Raw genomic sequence first — 9,770 nt, forward strand, 5'->3', positions numbered from 1 at the left:
ATCCGTTTAGCCAAGCTGCTCCAGCAGTTACATACCTAAACATAATTGTAAGAGAAATAAAAAATATTAACCAAATTTGTTAAATACTATATCGTCATTTATTAGCAATGATAATGATGCTCAACTTAGATAACTTAGGTGAAGAGTTTTCTGGAGCCATGCTTACAACATTATCTACTTCACGAACTTACTGCAAGAAGTGACGTGACGACATAAGTTCAAACCCACTAAAAGATAAATAATCAAGATATATTTCTATGCCGGTAATAACTATACCTGCAACTCAGGTTTCGGTACATAATTTTCTGCAAGAGTGATGCGAACAATCTGATCCACGATGGTTGCTCCCTGTAAAAACGTACACATAATATATATAATTTCCAGTTTTCATAGAATATATTTTTATACATATTTGTGGTTATTATCTCAATTCTCAGATTCTATATATCAATATAATAATACTTATGCTTGGTAAAATAAGTAAAAGTAAAATGTGACAAGAAAGATTAACATGATTAAAATTTATGGTATTAAAAAAGTAACAATTACATCAAGTATTGAACTAAGAAATTTTAAAATCTAACAGTAACAATAAGAAATTTAAAATTTAGCAGGAAGAATTAACAAATTTTAGCTTCAACTCTATCGAGTACTGAACTTCTCGATGTATATTCTTGAGCTTCGCCATGAACTCCAGGTCTCTATCACCACACTCTATATTACTTGCAACACACAGGTCATGAACGGAAGTCGTCGGCATCGTGTAACACCCCAAAATCGGGATTTGGTAATTAAACCAAGTTAATAATAATGAATGGCTAAAATACCTTAGTGGTAAAAGTAAACCCGGTAAATATTAGGAATTTAATAGATAAACCTAATATTAAATCAAAAGTGAATAAATGCTTGAGAAAATAAAGTTATGAAAGGCCCGAGTTAACGAGACTTAAAATAAAAACGGGTTATGACCTTCCGAACTCATTAAGCTAACTAGGAATAATTAACCTAGTTAGTAATATGTGATTAAATGATGAATAATGAATTAAAGTTTCTTTTGAAACAAATGAAAGACGAGGGACTAATATCGCCAAGTAGGCAAACTAGTTTATTAAAAATAAACAATTAAAAACACAACACACACTAAGAGTGTGTGTGTGTGCGTGCGACCAGGGGGAGACAACAGGGGTGAAACCCTAGTTCAAGTCTAAACCTCAAAATTGAAGCTCAAATCAACGCCAAATCGTCTGCATGAGTACAAATTCGTGATCACCTAGTCGAGGGGGATCTCAAGGTATGTCAAATTTTGTAATTTGGAGATGTTTCAATTTCTTGATGAAACTATGAAGTTGAAATTTGAACTTGAATGTTAGATGTTTGAATGAAACTATGATAAATTCATGGTTAGGAATGAACCCTAATTAATAATTTGATGTATTGATGTTCATACACATGAAATTGAGAATCACCCACATATGTGTTAGATGGGTTTTGTAGAGAGATTAAGAATACTAGAATCTTGATCATGAAACGGGTATTATTGATTTTGTGAAGTGAATCTAGGTGTTGTTATGCATACTAGATGTAAGGAACTTGAAAACAATGTTAATCTTGGCTAAGTAGTTAGTCATGAGCTTGATTGCTAGTAGTAAAAGTTTCATGCCCATAAGGTGTTCGATGAAATGCCTAGGTGAAAATAGTAAATTAATGTGTTTTGATGATAGTAGAAATACCTTTCACTATCATAGTTATTAATTATGTGAAATATTTAGCACATGGTTTATAGATGATTGTTGCTTGAGTAGCTAAGCAAATGAGTGTATTAAGTTCATTAGTGCAATTGCATATGTTATAAGAAGTTTGACCATTAAGAGTCAAACCGGCCTATAATAAAAATCGTATGCGGAAAATGGTAAAGAGAGTCCATAAGTATAATAGTCATAGTATTGATGACTAATATAACTATCTTGTGGATGAACGCATTATAGTTTGACGCTTGGCAAACTAGGTGGAAGCTTGGGAAGGAAGCGGGTCAAACTAATCGGGAGTGAAGGAAAATGCATAGACAGGATGCAAGGTAAGTATATCTTACACTAGCCATATGTTTCAGAATATCCTTTTGTCGAGTTATATGCTTACAGGAATAGATATCCAATGAGTACTCGCATCATTCTTAATTAGCGATTATAAAGCAAGGTATTAAAACCGGGTTAATAAGTTGATCCGGGTCAGGTATGTATAATAGATCAACTCCTCATTTAGAACTTGGAGATCTATGAGAGTTAGGCAAAGTAAAAGGGGCATTCAGTTACCTTAAAAAGGTAAACCGAAGGATTTAAATTATAGACAGAGTGTTTTGAAAACAAGAATTGGTTAGAAATGAGATTTTGGGCGTGCATGGCTTAAGCAAGCCCTTAGTTGTAAAAGGAGGGTTAAAAGTGACCAAAACGCCCTTGTAAGTAAAATTAAGTAAACAACCCTTAGAAGTCACTTGAAAACGAGTTTTATAATCAAGTCAATACTTAGAACAAGTATAAAAGCGAAAGATGTAATTTCTTGGTCAAAAGACTCTATATGAGTCTTTGCCGTAAAATAATAATTCGAGGGATGAAATTCGGATTAAATAGATCACCACATTGAATCCACCACAAATATAGTTGTGGTGGGAGATCATTTGATAAGAAATGTGGACATATGTATTTAGAAACGAGTGAAAGCAATGGGTGCTTAAAATATGCTTAAATACCCTTAACGGGTCAAAATAAGCATATGGGTGAAAATCGGTTAAGAAGGTATATGAATCTGTAATTGGAATCTAATATGTTAGACATCATTTGAATTTAATAGGTTTATGATAAATAAAGGTCAAACAAACTTGTTTGTTTGATAAAAATCGAAAGGTTCAAAATTTGGTAAAAAGGGTAATAAGCCGAAGACTTAAAAGTCTGAAATTTTGTTAAACCGAATGTTGGATTTTAACTCCATAAGGTGGAGAATCAAATTACAATCACGTAGGAAGAAACGGTAGGTCAAACGGACAAGCGGTTTGAAAGATACGAAAGTTTTCGTGTCAAAGACGGCAAAAAATAAAAAAGGGCTGATGCAGGGGCCACCGTAACATACGGTGCCCACCGTAAGTTACGGTGGGGGCTGAAATCGTTACGGTAGATACCTCCTGATCTACGGTGGAAGATTTAACATTCAGGGGTTACTGTAAATTAAGGTAACCACCGTAATTTACGGTAGACCCTGTAATAAAATATATTTTAAAATTAGTTTTGCTTCGTGGACTCGTTTAAATACGTTTTAAACCCCGTATGACTAAAGTATTTCATGTTTATGAAATGTAGGTACACTTTGGACGCCGGAAGACGATCAAGCTCATCGAAGAACCGAACACGATAAAGATACATGCTTCCGCACATTGCCTCGTCGTAAATTTTAAACGACGAATTCGATCACTTATGTTGAATAACTTATGAATTGTAAAAGTTTAAATAAACTCGTATTTTTATAGTATGTGTAGTCTTAATTACACATCTAATTGTTAGTATTTACATATAAAACCGTTAAAAAGTAACTAGGGTGTTACAAGTTGGTATCAGAGCCCTGGTTTAAGAGATTCAAGTATGGTGGGGAAAACCATGCTTGGACTTAAACCTTATGCTCTTAATAAAGATTGGTGTTCGGTTCGATGGTTGATCGCAAATCCGGTAAGTGTATGTATGTTAATCATTTAGCGTATTAAAGTGTTGTAAACAACACATAGGGTTATCGTGTAATACACGTTACCCCAATTAAATGATAGATATAGTTAACAACATTTCGTGCGTTGACACATATAGTACAAAAGTCCTGTATTATGATATGGGCATTTAGTAAGGTTGACATTACTAACTTTTGTGAATGTCTTGATTGAAGGACACTTGCATTTAAAGATGACAAAGGTTAAACAAATTAAGGAGGTGTTAGAGGAATAGTCCGAGGCATGACAAGAGGAACATGCTCACTAAGGACTAAATCACGTAAAGACCGCGAACAAGGTTAATGGCAAGAAACGCCCGTCAGGGCAAGCATTATCAGGTGCGTGCTTTTAAATATAATCGCGCAATTAGCAATATGCAAGAAACATGTAAAGAATGATTGTCGCATATGTAAATTAGAAACTTGGGAAACCTGAATAGAATACCTATCCAGGATATTATTTCCAAGAAAACTAAATAGAGACGTTACTTACATGGGGTGTGATGTGAAAACTATAAAAAGGTCGTGTATGTCATGTGTTAATCGCTTACTCTGGCCAAGTAAGTAGTGGCATATGATACCATGAGTTTCTTATAGCGGACACATTTACATCTGATGTAGTAAGGACGGGGTAAATGAGACAAATTAAAAGTACACAAAAGAATCAAATGAGCAAAATATTTGATAATAATGTAAACGCGCAGCCGAGTGACGGAAGCGTATTACATTAGAATAATGAGCCCGGGTGAGGGGACAAAGAAACATGTAAAAATGATGTAGACATGTATTGGGAGGGGGTGTACTTACACTCGAACCCGAAGAATATAAACATGTAAAATGATCAAGACATGCATTGGGAGGTAGTGTACTTACACTCGAACTCGGAAAATACAAACATGTAAAAACGATGTAGACATGTATTGGGAGGGGGTGTACTTACACTCGAACCCGAAGAATATAAACATGTAAAATGATCAAGATATGCATTGGGAGGTAGTGTACTTACACTCGAACTCGGAAAATACAAACATGTAAAAATGATGTAGACATGTATTGGGAGGGGGTGTACTTACACTCGAACCCGAAGAATATAAACATGTAAAATGATCAAGATATGCATTGGGAGGTAGTGTACTTACGCTCGAACTCGGAAAATGCGAATATGTCTCTAAACGGGTCATTTTTGTGTAAAACGTCAAGCTCGAGGACAAAGTCGGAATATAAAAAAAATGACACGAGGTCTTAATGCATGAGGGTTGCAATAATAACGACTTCGATAAAACACCCGGTTGATGGATAAGAATTAAACACATGCGTAGACCGAGAAACGGGAACTCGGATGGAAAGCTAAAAGACTCGGGTTTTGAGTCATAACTAAAACACGACAAGATAATGTAAATACAAATTTTGAATGAATTATGTTCAACTATTTTAAAGTTGAATGGGTTGAATATAATATCATGCCGAACGGCATGAGTAAACGCAAACGGGATAAAGTGTCACGGCCCCCGTGCCCGGTTTGACCCGGTCCAGGAGCCGCGGGACAGAAAATCCCGTGGTATTCATTTTCACAGCGGAAGTCTTATTTAGGATCGTTTTAAACTTGAAAATGCCCGAGTATTATTTATTTATAATTCGGGATAAAACCCCGTAATTTACAGTAGAGAAATTTCATAATTTCTTTATTTTACAAACATGTTTATTTCTTTATTCGAGCCACTATTTTAAGCTTCAGAGTGCTCCTGAGCACTGGTACTTGATTCAAAGTAGGTCACATGAAACATGTTGTAAAAATATTTTGTCAGCGGGGAAATACTGAGTGAATCATTCAGTTTAAGTAAAAAGTCACATTGTTATAAATTACAGTATTAAGAGGAATTACAATGTTTTCATCAAACAAATTTACAAGAATAGGTATTTGTCACTCGACCGTATCTGTGACTGTGGTTAAACCACTATTGGGTCCCGTCGCCCCAATTAGTGATGCCTATCACAAAGGTGATCAAAATAGTAATGTGCACAATACCGCACATACCGGCTGTAATTTGGTGACTACAAAGACTTAATCCCTGTAATTATAACTTTGGAAAATAATTTGGAATATTGTAAAATAGTTTATAACAAGAGAATGACTCACATTGCAAGTTTAGACGGGCAGTACTTAGCCTACTGATAAGCTAATTAACCTAATTCAAATAACAATGCACACGAAAACTAGGTCAGTAACTAATACAGCATTTACGATAATTCACGAGATGTAACCCTCACAACGAATGACAAAGTGCAAATACTCGAATATCCAGCGGATTCACAACGAATAACAGAGCATAGCCCGAATTTGGGCAATACCCTAATATCCTGTCAGAATCACGACGAATAACAAAGTATAACCCTAGTGCGGGCAGCACTTAAACATCCTGTTGGATAGTTTCAATCGATCGGATATTTAATCGTAGCAGCGATTGAGTTATTACCCTGTTTGTCGCGGCAGCGTTTCGTGTGTGTTTTGTATTGAACAGTGTATAACTCAACGTATATTCAGAATTTTCACGTCGAACGAACAGCAAACTGCAAGTGCCAAGCCCCCTATATATACTGAAATTTGGTTCCCCAGGCGTGTCGCGACATAGGACACCAGTCCTATCGCGTGTCGCGACGGGTGACCATCTACCCTAGGGTAGCCTTGTCACCTGCATAGCCTTGCTGAGTCGACGTTGCTCGAAAATTCGATTTAGACAGCGGGTTTTGGAGATAATTATCGATTAGGGTTTAACTCCCCCTGAGTTTTAGGGGCCCTGATCCTGAATTCCGATTGTTCTGAAACTTTTAGGGTTTATACAAAATTACTTGGGTTTCTCAACTAGGGTTTTCTTAATAGCTAATTACCATACTAAGCATTAATTTTAGTGAGAGTTGTTACATCCTCCCCACCTTAAGAAAAATCTCGTCCTCGAGATTTACTGGAATAAGTGTGGATACTTGCGTTTCATCTCCGATTCCAGCTCCCAAGTATATCCAGGTCCTCTCTTTGAATCCCACTTGACCTTGACTAGCACCAGTCGTTTATGTTTGAGAAATTTAACCTTTCTATCTTCTATTTGGAGTGGTTTCTCAACAAACTTTAACTTTTCATTTACTTGTATATCTTGGAGAGGTACTACCAGAGATTCGTCAGATAGACATTTCTTGAGATTGGATACATGAAATACATCATGTACTCCAGATAACTCTTCTGGTAGTCGTAAACGGTAAGCAACTGGTCCGATTCGTTGGATTACTTGAAATGGTCCTACGTATCTTGGACTTAGCTTTCCTTTCTTTCCAAATCGCACTACTCCTTTCCAAGGAGAAACCTTTAAAAGTACCTGATCTCCGACTTGGAATTCTAATGGCTTACGTCGATTGTCGGCATAGCTTTTCTGGCGATCCCGAGCGGTCTTTAGTCTTTCTTTAATTTGAGTAATCTTGTCGGTAGTTTCTTGTACAATCTCAGGTCCTGATAATTGATTTTCTCCTATTTCTGCCCAACAAACTGGAGTTCTACACTTGCGTCCATACAGTGCTTCGAACGGGGCAGCTTCAATACTTGTATGATAACTATTGTTATAGGAGAATTCAATTAAGGGCAAATGATCATCCCAATTTCTGCCACAATCTATTACACATGCCCTAAGCATGTCTTCCAATGTTTGAATGGTTCTTTCACTTTGTCCGTCAGTTTGGGGATGATAAGCTGTACTTAAATTTAATCGAGTACCCATGGCTTTCTGGAAACTTGTCCAGAAATGTGAAGTGAAGCGACTATCCCTATCTGATACAATGGAGAGTGGAACTCCATGTAGGGATACTACTTCATCTACGTATAATTTTGCTAATCTTGCCATGGTGAAAGTTTCTTTCATGGGTAGAAAATGAGCTGACTTGGTTAATCGGTCCACAATTACCCAAATCACATCATTACCTTTTCTGGTTTTGGGTAACTTAGTAACGAAATCCATGGTTATTAGTTCCCATTTCCAAACAGGCATTTCTAATTGTTGAAGTAACCCTGAAGGTTTCTGGTGTTCAGCCTTAACTTGTGAACAAGTAAGACACTTAGATACATAACTAGCTATGTCCTTTTTCATTCCTATCCACCAGAAATTATTTCTTAAATCTTGGTACATCTTGTTATTTCCAGGATGCATGGTATACCTAGATTTATGGGCTTCTTCTAAAATCTTATTTCTTAAATTTCCCTGTTTAGGTACCCAAATTCTTTTCTTATGGAATCTCCAAATTCCACCACTTCCTTGTTCTAATTCTTTCGTTCGTCCTTTCAATTCTTCAGCATCATCCTTGATTGCTGTGGTTTGAACATTCTTTAATTGTTCCATTAAATCTATCTGTAGATTTAATCTAAGAGCACGAATTCGCCTTTGCTTTTCATGGTATTTACGACTTAAGGCATCTGCGACTACGTTTGCCTTTCCTTCGTGATATTGAATATCACAGTCGTAATCGCTTAGGATTTCCATCCATCTTCTTTGTCTCATGTTTAACTCTTTTTGACCAAATATGTACCTTAAACTTTTATGATCTGTATAGACAGTAAATTTACTTCCGTACAGATAGTGTCTCCAAATCTTAAGGGCGAAAATTACTGCTCCTAATTCTAAGTCATGAGTTGTGTAATTTTCTTCGTGCTTCTTCAATTGTCTTGAGGCATACGCAATTACCTTTTTGCGTTGCATTAACACACATCCTAATCCTAGCATAGAAGCATCACAGTAAACTTCAAAATCTTCTGTTCCATCTGGTAATGCTAAGATTGGGGCATTTGTTAATCTTTGCTTTAAGATCATAAAAGCCTCTTCCTGTTTTGGTCCCCACTCAAATCTTACAGCTTTACAGGTTAGCTTGGTTAATGGCACGACTATCTTAGAAAAATCTTTAATAAAGCGTCTATAATAACCAGCTAATCCTAGAAAACTTCTAACTTCCGTTGCTGATTGCGGGGCTTTCCATTGAGTGATAGCTTCAATCTTGGAGGGATCTACGTGAATACCTTCGTGATTTACCACGTGTCCTAAAAATTGCACTTCGTGTAGCCAGAATTCACACTTAGAGAATTTGGCATAAAGCTTTTCATTTCTTAACAAAGTTAAGAGTGCATGTAGGTGCTCACAATGTTCCTCCTGACTTTTGGAGTAAATGAGTATATCGTCGATGAAGATGATCATAAATTTATCCAATACGGTTTACAGATTCTATTCATCATGTCCATAAATGCTGCTGGGGCATTTGTTAATCCGAAGGGCATGACTGAAAACTCGTAATGTCCATTTCTGAAAGCAGTTTTAGGTATGTCTTCTTCCTGTACCTTCAATTGATGATATCCGGGGCGCAAATCTATCTTAGAAAAATATCTAGCTCCTTGCAATTGATCAAAAAGATCATCAATCCTAGGTAATGGGTATCGATTCTTAATTGTAACCTTGTTTAATTCCCTATAATCGATACACATTCTCATTGATCTATCTTTCTTCTTTACAAACAACACCGGGGCTCCCCATGGAGAGGAACTTGGTCGTATAAATCCTTTACTTAGTAATTCATCTAACTGTTTCTTTAATTCTAGCATTTCAGTAGGTGCTAAACGATAGGGTGCCTTGGCTATCGGTACAGTTCCTGGAATTAGATGAATTCTAAATTTTACCTCCCTATCGGGTGGTAATCCTGGTAATTCTTCTGGAAAGACATCTGGGTATTCGGATACTATTGGAATATCCTCCAGATTCTTACTTTTGGTATTAACAACTACTGAAACCATATATGCTATTCCTTGTTTTCTTGAATAACTTGCCAACTTCATTACTGAAATAAATTTCAGTGGCTTTTGTGGTTTGTCTCCAGTAATTATTACTAATTCTCCTGTGGGTGTATGGATTTCTATGGAATTTCTATCACAGAGAATTCGAGCATGGTTGGCTACTAACCAATCCATTCCTAATACGACGTCGAATTCGGCTAAATTCATTGGTAATAGG

This window comes from Helianthus annuus, chromosome 7 (genome assembly GCF_002127325.2).
Source record: "Helianthus annuus cultivar XRQ/B chromosome 7, HanXRQr2.0-SUNRISE, whole genome shotgun sequence".
Lineage (NCBI taxonomy): Eukaryota > Viridiplantae > Streptophyta > Magnoliopsida > Asterales > Asteraceae > Helianthus > Helianthus annuus.